This window comes from Schistocerca piceifrons, chromosome 2, assembly GCF_021461385.2.
Source record: "Schistocerca piceifrons isolate TAMUIC-IGC-003096 chromosome 2, iqSchPice1.1, whole genome shotgun sequence".
NCBI lineage: Eukaryota > Metazoa > Arthropoda > Insecta > Orthoptera > Acrididae > Schistocerca > Schistocerca piceifrons.
In genome coordinates this window covers 663,949,541-663,967,559 of record NC_060139.1, presented here as the reverse complement: position 1 = coordinate 663,967,559, position 18,019 = coordinate 663,949,541, and positions in this window count along the sequence as shown.

The window sequence follows — 18,019 nt, the reverse complement described above, 5'->3', positions numbered from 1 at the left end:
CTGCAGCAATTAGCGGAAGGATTGCACTTCTGTCACGTTCAACGATTCTCCTCAGTTGTCGTTGGTCTTGTTCTTGCAGGATCTTTCTCCGGCGGGAGGGATGTCGAAGATTTGATGTTTTGCCGGACTCCTGATGTTCACGGCACACTCAAGAAGTAGTCGTATGGGAAAAATTCCCACTTCATCGCTACCTCGGAAATACTGTGCCCGATTGCTCGTGCGCAGACTATTACACCCCCTTCAAACTTACTTAAATCTTTATAACCCGCCATTTTAGCAGATTAACCGATGTAACAACTGCGCCAGACACTTATTGTCTTACATAGACGTTGCCGATGGTAGCGCCGTATTCAGCCTGTTTACATATGTCTATATTTGAATACTCATACGTATACCAGTTTCTTGAGTGTAGAATGTATCTGGAGGGCAATCCACAGTCATCAGAGGTAGCATCTGGAAAGTAATTATTCATCAGTGAAGACGCCACCAACGGCTATAGCTGGATGGCTCTGAGCACTATGGGACTTAACATCTGAGGTCGTCAGTCCCCTAGAACTTAGACCTACTTAAACCTAACTAACTTAAGGACATCACACACATCCATGCCCGAGGGAGGATTCGAACCTGCGACCGTAGCGGTCACGCGGTTCCAGACTGTAGCACCTAGAACCGCTCGGCCAACCCGGCCGGCCAGCTATATCTGAGATGACTGTATCTGACGGAAAAGCTAAGCTTGGTGGTCCCTCTCTCTCGATGCAGTTCGAGGTTAGCAGGGTGCCACTATACCTCGGTTTCTTTTTACAATCGAACTCTCATACATACAAGGCTTCAAACTTCTGATTACTTTACAAATGAATTAATTCGTTTAATACTAAGCATGTCCGCAACTCGTGGTCTCGCGGTAGCGTTCTCGCTTCCCGAGCATGGGGTCATAGGGTCCCGGCGGGGTCAGGGATTTCCACCTGCCCCGAGATGGCTGGGTGTTGTTGTGTTGTCTTCATCATCATCATTCATCCCCATTACGGTTGGAGTAAGGCAACGGGAAACCACCTCCATTAGAACCTTGCCTAGTACGGCGATGCGGGTCTCCCGCATCGTTCCCCTACGCTCTGTCAAGAAGCATGGGACTTCATTTCAATACTACGCATGTAAGCGAGAAAAAGTTTGTTGAAGAGTTGAAATTACGTTTAAAGTCTGTTGGAATTCGCCAAATGCTCATATTCTCTAATACTGAATAACAATAGTCTGGATAATCTGCGTGCCGCGAAGACGCTGCCTCAAGACATACACACAGTTTATGACAGTAATGCTTGTCTTACTGGGTTAAAACTTACACATAAGATAATACCTGTTAATGAGTAGATCCTAATCAGTAGAGGTAAGGTATGCAACAAACATCCCAAAAGGGAAGCCAGTATGAAGAAAAACGGAGAGAGCATATACTGCGTATGTAACTGAACGGAGTGCCTAAACTAGTAATGGACTATAAACCATGGAGCAATAGATTTGTGGGAAGACCGAGGATGAGATGGGGAGACCGAAATAGGAGCTAGGTCTAACCCTGTGGAAGGAGGAAAGTGAGGAGATTAGGATAGCGTTTTAAAACTTTGAATTCCGTCAATAAATAGATGAAATACTGCAAACCGAATTTATGTCGCCTCTGGAAGCCGTTAGATGGGCAACTCTTGTTGTGTCTAGAAAGCCTGCATACTCAGTTCGCTAGACAATCAATCAAACAAGTCGTATTAATGAGTTTTATTACAATAAGAAAATTACATATACTTAACTTACGGCATTTAAACAGATGTGTTGCAAGCAAAGGGCGACATACGAAATAATCAGTCTTTGCAGTGACTGCTGATCGCTAACAGACAAAAGTCATTCCTGAACTGCTTTCGAAGTCGCTATCGTTTACCCTGCTTTAGAAGTCACTAATCTTGAAGCTGCTGTTTAACTGGGTCGCCACCAGTCTGTCGCAGCGCTGGTGTCCTCTCCACATAGTGGCCGCTAGTGTCGGGTTGTCGTCTTGGAAGGGGGTTGGTCAGTGTGCGATTGGCTGACTTCTTCTCACAGCCTTCTCATCTTTGTCGTTCCAGACTGGCGTGCCGGCGCTTGACTTTACGCCGCAACAGCAATCTGCCATTTGGAGCGGGTGTCACGTACCGAGTTACCTGTCTTGTTGGGTAACATGGATGTTACTGCTACCAGAGCTACTCACTGCCTCGCCTCACCAAAACAACACTACACTAGAGATGCAAAAAAAATCATCACAGTCATTTATCTCGACACACGCATTTGAGACACTACTCATACATTGCAGGTGGAAAATATGCCACCGTGAGCGTAAAAAAAAGAAAACCTTTTCAATTAGGATCATTAGGGTGTCGAAGTGGGCAGTGCTATACGACTTTCCTTTCCTACTTTCAAGGAACCTCACCTGAATCGATGGCACAATTAAAAATTAATGTTACTAAGAATTAGCTTTCGAAGATAACAAGCATTTTAAATGACGTAATATCACCGACGTGCAAAAAACATGGGAAGTTCCTACGCCACGAGTCGGTCGTCGGCTGCTGAAGGCTATACCGATCATTTATATCATTACAGTCCGGGTAGGAACAGGTTCCATAGGCCGAACATTCAAATCGCCGGTTATGTGACTCATGACAGACGATCAGTAACTCCGCGTGGACCTGTCGAGGAGACGTGACGTCTGTTCATCAGCCACTTGCTGTCGTCCTGCGCGGCAGTTTACGTGCGTCAAAACAGTCTCACCGAAATTTTGAAGATCCACCGTTGACACTACTGACTTCGTTGAACTCGGGAACACGAATTCTTGAGTAATGTTCTACATGCTGTAGCCCATGGCTCTTGAAACGATTATCGCCCCACGACTAAAGTCAGTTAACTCGCGACATTCACTACAAACCTGTCTGTAAAAGTCGACTCGGATGGCTCATCTGCTGTCGCGCCATACGGCACATCAAGCCGTAACATTCGGGCGTCACACACTGCACATCTTCAAATAGGACAACCGTTACCATGACTTTGGGCCAATTAATTTTGATGAAAAATATTCACAGCACGCTGTGAAGTTACCGTACCTTCGGATATCCTAAGAAGTTTCGGTGTTACGTTAAATCAGTAAACTGATCGAAACCATCTCACTACACACTTTGTATAATGGCACTGAAACGGAGGATGACACAGAAAAGATCGAAATTCTGAATATCTTTCCCCAAAAAGGTTTCACAGGATGTGATTGCGGGCTTTCAAATAACTACGCACCCTGTGACTCAACGTTGAAATATAGTAAGTTTTGACTGATTTCGTTGTCTAGGGGCTGGGATACGTAGTTGCCGCATTACAGGCCAAATACTACTGAGTCTACAGTATACGATAAGAATACACGCATGAATCGAATGGTCGAAGGTTTCTATCACTCGGCTGTTGCGTATTATGAAAAGTAACATATAAATTTAAATGAAAGATTGCAATTACATAAAATCTGCAGGTTCTATCTCAACGACTTTAAATCATGAGTAAAATAGTAGAAAGAATTTCGAGATTACGGTATATTCCTGCCAAATACTTACTGGTGTCGATGGTCCAGCAATTAAATAAAATGTAAGTTGAATAACAGGGAAACAATAGATTCCTACTTCGCGTAATTAGTTACGAACAACAACATAGCTCGCGAGATATTCACTCCTGATCGCATACTATGACTTCACTGCAGAAGCCACGGAAATCACACAAGAGCACAGGTCGGCACTCCGAAATATTTCTATCCTCCGCGAGCACGCGCGAACTGCTCCACTGTCCAAGTCTTTCCACCGACTCCGCGCCCGACGGGCCGTCGCGTCCAGCACCTCTCGACCTGTGCCGTACCGTCCAGCACTGCCCTAATTCCAAACTGCCCATTCACGAGCGATGTGATTGGCTGGAGCGCTCGCGCCATGTCTTCATGCCAACGCACCCACAAAAACATAATGAAACACATTCGAAATACTGCATTTACATTTAAATAACTTGAAATTAAATAAATATTCCTACGGCTGGGCCAGAAACACGCTGTAACACACACTATTAGATACATAAACAAATGAAATAAACATATATCAAAGGAATAGAACAAAAGGTAGGCCAGCACCCTAACGTCTCTGTGCTTTCTAAAACACAGTAAATATTTAACCAATTTCTTCATATATCGGATGTAAACAAATACATAGATGAATAAATATATTTATAAGCATGCTGCTACCGTTTTTTCGTGTAACTGTGGAGTATTTATGGCCTGACGCGATCGGTAGTAATCGGCCACTTTGACCTCCAATAACTCATCTACTATTTAAGTTACATGCCTGTAATTTATACCATTTTAGGTTTACACTAATAGCTTTCTAAAAACACGGTGATTGACGAAATCGGATGAAGCGTTTATATTTTGGAAATTCGTTGCTAGGTGTTACCTGTATAATTTACCGTCGGATACTAAACTTTAAACTAATAGTGATATTGAAATTCTGATTACACCATCAGAGTCGTCGTGCAAATAATAGTAATGTAGATGTTTCTTTTCGAGGTATCATGATTCATCTGGCTACTATTAATTTCTATACGAACTGCGAAATGTCTCCCGTGATGGTTACACAAAGTCCGCCATCTTTGGCACTCCCGGCGTGTCTCCTCAACCTACAATGCATCACTATGGAATGCCCGGTCACGCGGCCGTTGGACCACGTTGCCCGGCCGTTGTGCGGCATCACGCGGTTGCTAACGAGCCGCGGCCCGCCCAGCGGCCCGAGCGGTGGCCACCAGCTCTGAACTTAGAATATTTCCAGGGCACCGCAACTCGTCCGTTACCTCACACGGTCAAACTCTAGTACCTACTTAAAATTGTCACACGAACGTAAAAATGACAGTATCCATGTAAGTGACCAAAGGATAGAAAAGAAAGTCTGGAAGAGCGGAGCATTCTTACTGAAGGGGGAAAAAAAAAGCAGGCCATTCCGTATTGCATGGAAGAGCGCAGAACAGATGCACAACACTAGGGACCTGCAACTTTGACGTCGGACTGTTGTATAATTTTGGTACATTTTGTACTATGGAATTCCTGGAACGGAAAATCTCCCCTGTAGGAATCAACACGGGTCCCGAAAACAACGATGGTGTCAAACCTAGCTCGTTCTCTTCATCCACGAGACCTAAGAAGCAATATATACACGCTCCCAGGAAGGCGTTCGGTACAATTCCGCACTGCCACCTGTGTGATTGGACTCAAGAGATTCTAGGGAATAAAAAGAAAAAAAGAAAAGACAGAGTGCCATTCTCAACGGAGATAATTCTTCAGACGCAAAAGTAACTTCGGGTGTGCCGCAGTGAGGTGTTATAGGACAATTACTTTTCAAAATGATTTATATAAATGACAAAGAAGATGACGTCGGGAGTTCCACAAGGCTTTTCGCGGATGATGCTGTTGTATACTCAGAACTCGCAACGCTACAAAATTGTAGCGAAATGAAGAAAGACCTGCATAGGATTGACGCTGGCTGCAGGATCTGACAACTCGTTCTGAATATTAATAGATGCATCATACTGTGTATATACAGACAGAAAGACTCTTTATGGTACAATTACATGGCTGCAGAACAGTCACTGGAAGCAGTTACAATATGTAACATGTATGCATAAAGACAGATTTGAAATGGAACGACGACATAAAGTTAACCGTGGGTAAGGTGGATGCCAAACTGTTCTTCATTGGAAGAATCCTTACGAAATGTAATCCACCGACAAATGAAGTAGCTTATGAAACATTCCTTCGACCATTAGCTGAATACTCCTCTTCAATTTGGAACCCGTACCACGCAGGGTAGATAAAGGAAACAAAGAATGTCCAAAAAAAGGGTAACACGTTTCGATACAGGTTCATTTAGTAAGTATGAATGTGTCACTGAGATGCTCGGCCAACTCCGATGGCAAACGCTGCAAAAGAGGAGTTCTGCATCGCTGTGTGGTCTATTGTTCCGAGAGTGCACGTTTCTACATGAGTCATTGCTTCCTCTTACGTGTATGTCTCGAAAAGACCATGAGAACGAGAGAGCTTAGAGCCGACACAGAGGCTTACCAGCAATCGTTCTTTCCACGAACCATTCGCGTCTGGAACAGGCAAAGGTGAAAACGAGTGTGGCACACAAAGTATCCTCCGCCACATACCGCAGGGTGGTTTGTGCAGTACAGATGTAGATGAAATATCGATGTCACCTAAGATTTGATTGATTGCTGAACATTCAAAGCTATGGCCTAAGTAAACAAATCGGTCATGAATTCAGCTCAAGCTTTCTAAGAAAAAGCAGCTGCAAGAAAAGAGAACGGTTTAAAAAAATAGGGTACCCATTAGCACAACATATGAAGACAGGTAGTGCAATCAGCCACGAGCAAAAGGTGCGCCGCTAACAGTGTAAAGGTATGAGGTGTTGGTGACGTCAGAGAGGCCGCAGACAGGTGGCGTCCGTAGCAACAAGAGAGATCACAACAGGAAGGCCGAGACAGACGGAGGAGAGCGGAGATAGCAGCGGCAGGCGTCAGAAAGGTAGGACACGTCAGGGAATTCGGCGAACAGTATCAGAGCGACGTGGCAATATCGAGATACTTAACAACTTTAGAAAAAAATACTGAGGGCATGAGGCAGGAGCGACGAGTGAGTGGAGCAATCCTTGGTAAGTGTGTGTGATAATAGTTGGTGCCAAAACCAACAAATGAACAATAACAATTGCTAAATCAAAAAGAAAGAACTGTGTCACCGTTATTTCGCTGAATCGCTTACATACGGAAAAATTTCAATAAAAGATCAACGAAAATCAAGATGAGCCCGACAGTTAACACGGGGTACATATTACGAACAGGCTATGTAGCAGAAGAATCCAGGAATTTCGGTGATCAGAACTGGAAGTTCAGTAACTTATTTCATTAACATCTTTCATAGCAGTATGGTAAAAGCAAAGGAAAAGATATAACAATCAACTGCGCAAATGAACGTTACGGAATTAACAATTGAACGTGCTAACACAGTTCAGTAACGTACCGGCATGCTACATCTGCGGTATGGACGCCGCTTTCGTTGACCGCACAGAACACGAAGCCCACCGCATCCCTCTCCTTTTCTTTATTTTCATTTTCAAAGCTTATACAGGTAGGCTGGCAGCGGCAAAACTACGCCCTCTTCGGCCACAGATTATACAATTAGTACATAAAGCGACATAGAAAAACAAAACAAAAAGGTGGATAAAAAACAGTAGGCAGACAAGGAGAAATACATGGAGCCGTTCACAGGCGCAGTGAAATAAAAAACGTTCAGCACTTGTACACGAACATAAACGACAGAAATGACACATGTGAACGATGGAGCACTTACACGAAAGCACACACAAACAATGGCGACGATCTCCGGCGCACGAATGTTCACTGTTCATGTACAAATCCGGGGACCTGCCAAAGGAGAAAAGGAAGGGTGAGGGGGAGGGTGTAGATAGGTAGGGGAGGTAGGGGAAGCCCAGGGGGAGAGGAGGGAGGGAGGAAGAGAAGAGGGAGACAAGGGAGGGAGGGTGCCCTAGGGGAAAAACACAGGGGGAGGAAGAGGAGGATCAAAGTTGGTAGGTGGGGTAGATGGAGGTTTTTTTTGTGATTTTAGGGCGCACAACTACAATGGTTCAAAATAATTCAAATGGCTCTGAGCACTATGCGACTTAACTTCTGAGGTCATCAGTCGCCTAGAACTTAGAACTAATTAAACTTAACTAAGGACATCACACACATCCATGCCCGAGGCAGGATTCGAACGTGCGACCGTAGCGGTCACTCGGCTCCAGACTGTAGCGCCTAGAACCGCACGGCCACACCGGCCGGCTACTACAGTGGTCATTAGCGCCCAGACTAAGTTAGGAATGCACCACGAGGCACAAGGTTAAAACAGCAACTAAAAGGGAAAATACTATAAAAGACATAGACAGGCATAGGATTAAAAAAACAGCATAATCAAATGTCCTTAGATAGGTTTGCCAAGTTGATAAACGAAGAACGCGAGCAGCTGCTCCTGGGTCATCCGCTAAAATGGCATCCAGAGTACATTGCAGGCCAAGATCAGCGCGCAGTGTATTAAAATTTGGACAGGACGTTAAAATGTGGCGTACCGTCAGCAATTGCCCACATGGCAGAACGGCGCCGGCGCAGCCGTCAGCAGATGGCGATGGCTGAACCGGCAGTGTCCAATTCGTAACCGGGCCAAAACGACCTCCTCCCGCCGAGAAGGGCGTGAAGAGGTCGTCCAAGCCGCGGGAAGAGGTTTCAAGGCCCGAAGCTTGTTGTACGTAAGTGTAGCCCAATCGGCATGCCACAGCGATAAAATGCGCTGACAAATGACCCTGCTACAATCTGATGAAGGGACACAACAAGAAGCAGTCCGAAGCTGGAGGACCACAGCCTTGGCCGCGGCACCTGCAGCTTCGTTCCCAGGGATACCGACATGGTCAGGAACCCACATAAAGGTAACCGGAGAACCGTCGTCCACCAGCTGCTGAAAGAGCGTTGGATCCGGTGCACGAAAGGGTGAACCGGATACGGATCACTGAGGCTTTGGATGGCGCTCAGGGAATCGGAGCAGATGACATAAGCAGAATGTCGGTGGCGGCAGATGTAAAGAAAAGCCTGGTAGGGGGCAAATAGCTCAGCTGTGAAGACCGAACAATGGCCATGGAGCCGGTTTTTGAAACTGTGTGCCCCGACAATAAAACAACACCCGACACCGTCATTGGTCTTAGTGCCATCTGTATAAATGAAGATCATATTAATGAACTTCGAACGAAGTTCGACAAACCGGGAGCGGTATACCGAACCGGGGGGAACCTCCTTTGGGAGCGAGCTGAGGTCAAGGTGAACGCGAACCTAAGCCTGCAGCCAAGGTGGCATTTGGCTCTCGCCCACTCGAAAAATTGCAGGGAGTGAAAAATCAAGGTGCTGAAGGAGGCGACGAAAGCGAACTCCAGGCGGTAGCAGGGCAGAGACATACAGCCCGTATTGACGGTCGAGAGAGTCGTCAAAAAGGAACGATAAGACGGGTGGTCGGGCATTGACAATAGCCGACAAAGCAGTATATCGCGCCGGTAGGTTAGTGGCAATTCACCGGCTTCAGCATGAAGAGCCTCAACGGGACTAGTATAGAACGCTCCGACCGCAAGACGTAAACCCCGATGTTGTATGGAGTTGAGGCGGCGTAAGATGGACGGCCGTGCAGAGGAGTATACGAAGCTCCCATAATCCAGCTTGGAGCGGACGATCGACCGATATATGCGAAGTAGGACGGTTCGATCCGCTCCCCACGACATACCACTGAGAACACGGAGGACATTTAGAGAACGGGTACAACGGGCAGCCAAATATGACACATGTGGAGACCAGCCAAGTTTACTGTCAAATGTAAGACCTAAAAATTTTGTTGTCTCCACGAATGGGAGAGCAACGGGACCGAGTCGTAAGGACGGTGGGAGAAACTCTTTGTAGCGCCAGAAGTTAATACAGACCGTCTTCTCGGCAGAAAAACGGAAGCCTTAAGCGACACTCCAGGAGTAAAGACGGTCAAGACAACGCTGAAGACAGCGCTCCAGGAAACATGTACGCTGCGCACTGCAATGGATGGTAAAATCATCCACGAAAAGGGAGCCTGATACATCAGCTGGGAGGCAATCCATTATTGGATTGATCACTATGGCGAAGAGGGCGACGCTTAAAACTGAGCCCTGTGGCACCCCATTCTCCTGGCGAAAGGCGTCGGACAGGACAGAACCCCCACGTACCCTGAACTGGCGATCTATTAAAAAGGCACGAATAAAAAGAGGGAGGCGACCGCGAAGGCCCCACGTATCCATGGTGCGGAGAATGCCCGCCCTCCAACAGGTGTCGCAAGACTTCTCCAAATCAAAGAACACAGCCGCGGTCGGGCGCTTCCGCAAGAAGTTATTCATAATGAAGGTCGACAAGGTAACCAGATGGTCAACAGCAGAGCGGCGCCTACGAAATCCACATTGTACATTGGTAAATAGGCTTTTTACCCGTGGTCTAGGGGTAGCGTCTTTGATTCATCATCAAAACGTCTTCGGTCCCAGGCTCGATCCCCGCCACTGCCTAAATTTTGATAAATAATCAGCATTGGCGGCCGAAGACGTCCAGCATAAGAAGTCAGCCTCATTCTGCCAACGACCTTGTCAAAGAGGGCGGAGGAGCGGACAGAGGTTCAGCAATGATCAACGACATGACGATGCAGAAGCCAATGGAAACCACTGCATTAAAGACACTTGTATCCACAGGACATGTGGCCTGTATTTGAAGAAGTGTCATGATGATCTCTCCATTGGCAAAAGATTCCAGAATAGTCCCCCAATTCGGATCTCCGGGAGGGGACTGCCAAGGGGGAGGTTACCATGAGAGAAAGATTGAATAATCAACGAAAGGATAACGTTCTACGAGTCGGGGCGTGGAATGTCAGAAGCTTAAACGTGGGAGGAAAACTAGAAAATCTGAAAAGGGAAATGCAAAGGCTCAATCTAGATATAGTGGGGGTCAGTGATGTGAAGTGGACGGAAGACAAGGCATTCTGGTCAGATGAGTATCGGGTAATATCAACAGCAGCAGAAAAGCTATAAGAGGTGTAGGATTCGTTATGAATAGGAAGGTAGGGCAGAGAGTGTGTTACTGTGAACAGTTCAGTGACCGGGTTGTTCTAATCAGAATCGAAAGCAGACCAACACCGACAACGATAGTTCAGGTATACATGCCGACGTCGCAAGCTGAAGATGAACAGGTAGAGAATGTGTATGAGGATATTGAAAGGGTAATGCAGTATGTAAAGGGGGACGAAAATGTAATAGTCATGGGCAACTGGAATGCAATTGTAGGGGAAGGAGTAGAAGAAAAGGTTACACGAGAATATGGGCTAGGGACAAGGAATGAAAGAGGAGAAAGACTAATTGAGTTCTGTAACAAGTTTCAGTTAGTAATAGCGAATACCCTGTTCAAGAATCACAAGAGGAGGAGGTATACTTGGAAAAGGGCGGGAGATACGGGAAGATTTCAATTAGATTACATCATGGTCAGACAGAGATTCCGAAATCAGATACTGGATTGTAAGGCGTACCCAGGAGCAGATATAGACTCAGATCACAATATAGTAGTGATGAAGAGTAGGCTGAAGTTCAAGACATTAGTCAGGAAGAATCAATACGCAAAGAAGTGGGATACGGAAGTACTAAGGAATGACGAGATACGTTTGAAGTTCTCTAACGATATAGATACAGCAATAAGGAATAGCGCAGTAGGCAGTACAGTTGAAGAGGAATGGACATCTCTAAAATGGGCCACCACAGAAGTTGGAAAGGAAAACATAGGTACAAAGAAGGTAGCTGCGAAGAAACCATGGGTAACAGAAGAAATACTACGGTTGATTAATGAAAGGAGGAAGTTCAAACATGTTCCGGGAAAATGAGGAATACAGAAATACAAGTCGCTGAGGAATGAAATAAATAGGAAGTGCAGGGAAGCTAAGACGAAATGGCTGCAGGAAAAATGTGAAGACATCGAAAAAGATATGATTGTCGGAAGGACAGACTCAGCATACAGGAAAGTCAAAACAACATTTGGTGGCATTAAAAGCAACGGTGGTAACATTAAGAGTGCAACGGGAATTCCACTGTTAAATGCAGAGGAGAGAGCAGATAGGTGGAAAGAATACATTGAAAGCCTCTATGAGGGTGAAGATTTGTCTGTTGTGATAGAAGAAGAAACAGGAGTCGATTTAGAAGAGATAGGGGATCCAGTATTATACTCGGAATTTAAAAGAGCTTTGGAGGACTTACGGTCAAATAAGGCAGAAGGGATAAATAACATTCCATCAGAATTTCTAAAATCACTGGGGGAAGTGGCAACAAAACGACTATTCACGTTGGTGTGTAGAATATATGAGTCTGGCGATATACCAACCGACTTTCGGAAAAGCATCATCCACACAATTCCGAAGATGGCAAGAGCTGACAAGTGCGAGAATTATCGCACAATCAGCTTAACAGCTCATGCATCGAAGCTGCTTACAAGAATAATATACAGAAGAATCGAAAAGAAAATTGGGAATGCGCTAGGTGACGATCAGTTTGGCTTTAGGAAAAGTAAAGGGACGAGAGAGGCAATTCTGACGTTACGGCTAATAATGGAAGCAAGGCTAAAGAAAAATCAAGACACTTTCATAGAATTTGTCGACCTGGAAAAAGCGTTCGACAATATAAAATGGTTCAAGCTGTTCGAGATTCTGAAAAAAGTAGGGGTAGGCTATAGGGAGAGACGGGTCATATACAACAACCAAGAGGGAATAATAAGAGTGAACGATCAAGAACGAAGTGCTCGTATTAAGAAGGGTGTAAGATAAGGCTGTAGCCTTTCGCCCCTACTCTTCAATCTGTACATCGAGGAAGCAATGATGGAAATAAAAGGAAGGTTCAGGAGTGGAATTAAAATACAAGGTGAAAGGATATCAATGATACGATTCGCTGATGACATTGCTATCCTGAGTGAAAGTGAAGAAGAATTAAATGATCTGCTGAACGTAATGAACAGTCTAATGAGTACACAGTATGGTTTGAGAGTAAATCGGAGAAAGACGAAGGTAATGAGAAGTAGAAATGAGAACAGCGAGAAACTTAACATCAGGATTGATGGTCACGAAGTCAATGAAGTTAGGGAATTGTGTTACCTAGGCAGTAAAATAACCAATGACGGACGGAGCAAAGAGGACATCTAAAGCAGACTCGCTATGGCAAAAAAGGCATTTCTGGCCAAGAGAAGTCTACTAATATCAAATAACGGCCTTAATTTGAGAAGAAATTTCTGAGGATGTACGTCTGGAGTACAGCATTGTATGGTAGTGAAACATGGACTGTGGGAAAACCGGAACAGAAGAGAATCGAAGCATTTGAGATGTGGTGCTATAGACGAATGTTGAAAATTAGGTGGACTGATAAGGTAAGGAATGAGGAGGTTCTACGCAGAATCGGAGAGGAAAGGAATATGTGGAAAACACTGATAAGGAGAAGGGACACGATGATAGGACATCTGCTAAGACATGAGGGAATGACTTCCATGGTACTAGAGGGAGCTGTAGAGGGCAAAAACTGTAGAGGAAGACAGAGATTGTAATACGTCAAGCAAATAATTGAGGACATAGGTTGCAAGTGCTACTCTGAGATGAAGAGGTTGGCACAGGAAAGGAATTCGTGACGGGCCGCATCAAACCAGTCAGTAGACTGATGACCAAAAAAAAAAAAAAAAAAGTAGGCGTCGAGATTCGAGCAGCCAAACCAAACGAGAGTTAACCATTCGCTCCATCACCTTACAGACACAGCTGGTAAGCGAGATGGGTCGATAACTGGAAGGCAAGTGCTTGTCCTTCCCCGGCTTAGGAATCGGGACAACAATAGACTCGCTCTAGCATGTGAGAACATGACCCTCAATCCAGATGCGATTATAAGTATGAAGAAGAAAACCTTTACCTGCAGGAGAAAGGTTCTTCAGCATCTGAATATGAATAGAATGAGGCCGTGGAGCGGAGGACTGTGACCGGGCAAGTGCATTTTCGAGTTCCCGCATGGTGAATGGGGCATTATAACTTTCACGATTCGAGGAGCGGAAGTTAGGTGGCCTAGCCTCCTCTGCCTGTTTTCGGGGGAGGAAGGCAGAGTGGTAATGAGCGGAGCTCGAAACCTCTGCGAAAAAGCGGCCGAAGGCATTGGAGACATCCTCAGGGGCCACAAGGACGTCATTCGCGACCGTCAAGCTAGAAACTGGCGTTAGTGCCAGATAGCCGGCGCAGGCTACCCCAGACAACAGAAGAAGGAGTAAAACTGTTGAAGGTGCTTGTGAAAGCAGCCCAGCTGGCTTTCTTGCTTTCTTTAATAACACGACGACACTGCGCACATAATGGTTTATAATTGATACAATTCACCACCGTAGGGTGGCGTTTAAATGTGCGTAAAGCACGTCGACGAGCACGTAAAGCGTCTCTACATGCTGCGGTCCACCAGGGGACCGGCACGCGACGTGGAGAAGAAGTAGTGTGAGCGATGGAATATTCAGCAGCAGTGCGAAAGACTTCCCTGAGGAGTGCGACCTGACTATCGCAGCTTGCTAAGGTCTGATCCTGAAAGGTCGCCCTGGAAGAGAAGAGCCCCCAGTCTGCTTTGGAGATGTTCCAACTAGTTGAGCACGGAGAGGGGGTACGATGCAGGAGATGGATAACACACGGGAAGTGGTCGCTCGAATACGTATCAGAAAGTGCATACCACTCAAACCGGCGTGTAAGTTGGGTAGTACATATAAAGAGGTCTAAATGAGAATAGGTGTGAGATGTGTCCGAAAGAAAAGTAGGGGCGCCAGTATTGAGGCAGACAAGATTGAGTTGGTTGAAAAGGTCTGCTAACAGGGAGCGCCTCGATCAGGATGGTGGAGAGCCCCAAAGGGGATGGTGGGCATTGAAGTCTCCAGTTAACAAAAATGGTGCAGGTAGCTGAGCAATAATTTGCATCATGTCTGCCTGGTAACGGCAGATGACGATGGAGTGTAAACGGTACAAATGGAAAATGTAAAAGTGGGGTGAGTAATTCGGATGGCAACTGCCTGCAGGCCGGTGTGCAATGTGATGGGATCGAAGTAAATATGATCCCGGACCAGCAACATAACCTCTCCATGAGCCTGAATACCTGCCACAGGGGGTAGGTCAAAACGCACAGAGGTATAGTGTGCCAAGTCAGTTTGATCGCATGGGAGTAGTTCGTTTCCTGGAGAGCTACAACGAGCGGACAGTGAAAGCGCAGCAGCAATTTCCTCTCGGTTGGAGCGAATGCTGCGAATATTCCAATGAAGAAGTGACATCGTGAGAAGGATAAGAAAAAGGAGAAGCAAGATGGGGTCACCTCGAAGGCCGCTGAGGGCCTGGCTTCGAGCGAGCACTGCCGCCGCTATCAATAGGCGGAGAGTCATCGTCCATTGGTTCAATAGGTTCATCGGCCATCTTGTTAAGATGGCCGGGAGGGGGAGCTTCCTCCGCCGGTGAACGGCCAGGTGTTCGGCTACCAGCGGTGCGACCAGGTGAAACGGATGACGGCCTGGGGCGGCAACCGCTGGGTGGCGCAGGAGAAGAAACGCGCCGTGGCGGAGAAAGAGAACTTTGCTTCCTATGAGCCTTCTTGGAAGGTCGTTTAGTGGAAGAACTGGTCGATGGCTGGGAGTTCGAGGTACGTAGGAAGTCTGCACGGGACGGTTCCTTCTTGAAGGCCCGTGCGTCTGACTTCTGGGTCTTCGTCTTGGCAGAATCTGATGAAGGTGCTTGTGTCTTAGGGGTGACAGGAGGAAGAGGAGACGTTGACCGGGCGATCTTAGAACTGGACGAACGGACGACCGTAGTGCTGAAGGTCAGATCGCATGTCTGAGTCGCCACCTCCCTGGTAGTCCGAGGAAAGGCGAGGACGGTACTGTATTTCCCCGCTGGGAGCAGTGTGGCCTTCCTACTAGCAAATAGCTTGCGAGCTTTGACCCGAATTTCCTGTATACAGCGATCTTCCTTGTAGATGGGACAGTCGCGGGAGGACACTGCATGATCACCCTGACAGTTTACACAACGAGGAGACGGGGGTGGACAGTCACCCTCATGGGCGTCCCTGCCACAAGTGACACATTTAGCCGCATTAGAACAAACCTGGCGAGTGTGATTAAAACGCTGACACTGGTAGCAGTGCGTAGGTGTCGGGACATAGGTGCGAACAGAAATAACCTCGTAGCCCGCTTTGATGCGCCGCACGACGGCAGCTGAACAATATCAAAGGTCAAGAAAAGTGTCCGGGTTGGTACAAGGTCACCTTTTTCATGACCCTATGGACAGCCGTCACGCCCTGCTCAGCGAGGAAAGACTGAATCTCCTCGTCAGTCAATCCGTCGAGTGATCTAGTATAGACCACACCACGCGACGAATTCAAAGTGCGGTGAGCCTCCACCCAGACAGGGAACGTGTACAGGAGTGTGGCCCGAAGCAGTTTTTGTGCCTGAAAGGCAGTTTCTAGTAACAAGGTACCGTTACGCATCCTGGTACAAGACAGATCCGACTACGGCATCTACGCCCTTCTGCATAACGAAAGGGTTGACAGATGAAAAATCCTTTCCATCCTCAGATCGAGAAACTACGAGGAACTTTGGGGCAGGCGGTAGTACTTTTGTCACTGGTGGCTGGTCAAGTTTCCGTTTTTGGGCACAAGTCGAGAGAGAAGAAGAAGAGAAATCCATTGCGGAGAAATCCCCCATGATGGCCAGCGTCTCCGATGGCGCGCTCCTTCCTTGTGGGGACCCTCCCAGAGGGCACTCCCACCTTAGGTGAATGTTTACACCTCAGGTCACATCACCCGAGAAACGAATGGAGGGACCAATCGGCATGGTCGGAAAGTGTCAGCTCAGGCATTCTTACTTGTCTACCCAGGGCGGGGAATTACGCGTTACCCCGTCACCGGCTACGCGTGCGAACGCGTGTGTCGGCCTTCAGGCACGCACAGGGAGGAAAGAAGAAGAGGAAAAAAGAAGGGAGAGAGGGAGAGAAAGGACAGGCTGTCCCAAACGCTGAGGTGGAGACCAGAGGGTGGACAAGAAGGCAAGGAGAAGAAGACGAAGAAGGCAAGGAGAAGAAGGCAAGGGAAAAAGTAAGGAAGACTACCCCCTTGAGGGGGAGGGACTCCTTTTAGTCGCCTCTTACGACAGGCAGGAACACCTCGGGCCTATTCTAACTCCCGGACCCGCAGGGGGGGTAGATGGAGGGGATGAGGGCATCGCCAGGGAGGGGGAGTTGGCGGAAGCCACCTTGGGCAAGGGCATGGAGGGTGGAGAGATGGAGAGCAGGTGGCATGTGGGAATAGAGGTATGGCAGCACACAGGGGTGGGAAAGCATGAGAGAGACAAGCGGATGAGGGGGATTAAGTTTGTGAGAGGATCCATATCCGTTCGAGGAAAAGGAGGAGGTGTGGGAACGGAATTAGGTCATACAGGATCCACGTGGGGGAGTGGAAGCAGATGCGATAGGCGAGGTGGCGCTCATGGTTTTCCAGGATTAGAAGGGATTTGTAGAATGGAGGGGGGGTGGAGATCCAGACAGGATGGGCATAGCAGAGGATAGGGCGGATGAGGGATTTATAGGTGTGTGCAGCCAGAAATGAGATTGAGGAGGTGGAGTCGGGAGTGTGCCTTGGATTGTCTGGAGATGGGGGGTCCAGGAGAGGCGGCGGTCAAGGGTGACGCCAAGGTACTTGAGGGTGGGGCCGAGGTTGATAGGACGGCTGTAGATGGTCAGATAGAAATCAAGCAGACGGAAGGAAGGGGTGGTTTTGCCTACAATGATCGCCTGGGTCTTTGAAGGGTTGACCTTGAGCAATCACTGGTTACACCAAGTGGTGAACCGGTCAAGATGGGATTCAAGAAGGTGTTGGAAGCTTTGCAGGGTGGGTGCAAGGGCAAGGAAGGCGGTGTCATCAGCATACTGGAGAAGGTGCACGGGGGTGAAGGCGGTGGCATGTCCGGCGTATATAGAAGGTAGAGAAGAGGGGAGAGGACAGATCCTTAGGGCACACTGGCGGAGGGGAAGAAGGTGTAGGAATCCGTGGTATAAATGGTGACAGAGGAAGGACGTTTGGGAGGAAAGGACCCGATCAGACGGACGTAGTTAACAGGAAGGGCGAAGGTTTGCCCGCTTCTCTCATCGCATAATAAACAATTTTTAATCAGACACCGCGATCAGCTTCCTCAGAGGGTTCCTCAGAGGCCGCCAGATGGCGCCACACACTCCACCAGAGGACGCCGACTCCGAGCCACCTCACGTTTAAGTTGGATCACAGATGCCACCTGGTGGGTTAGAAGCCGACGTCTCCACTGTGAACTCGTTGAAAAATTA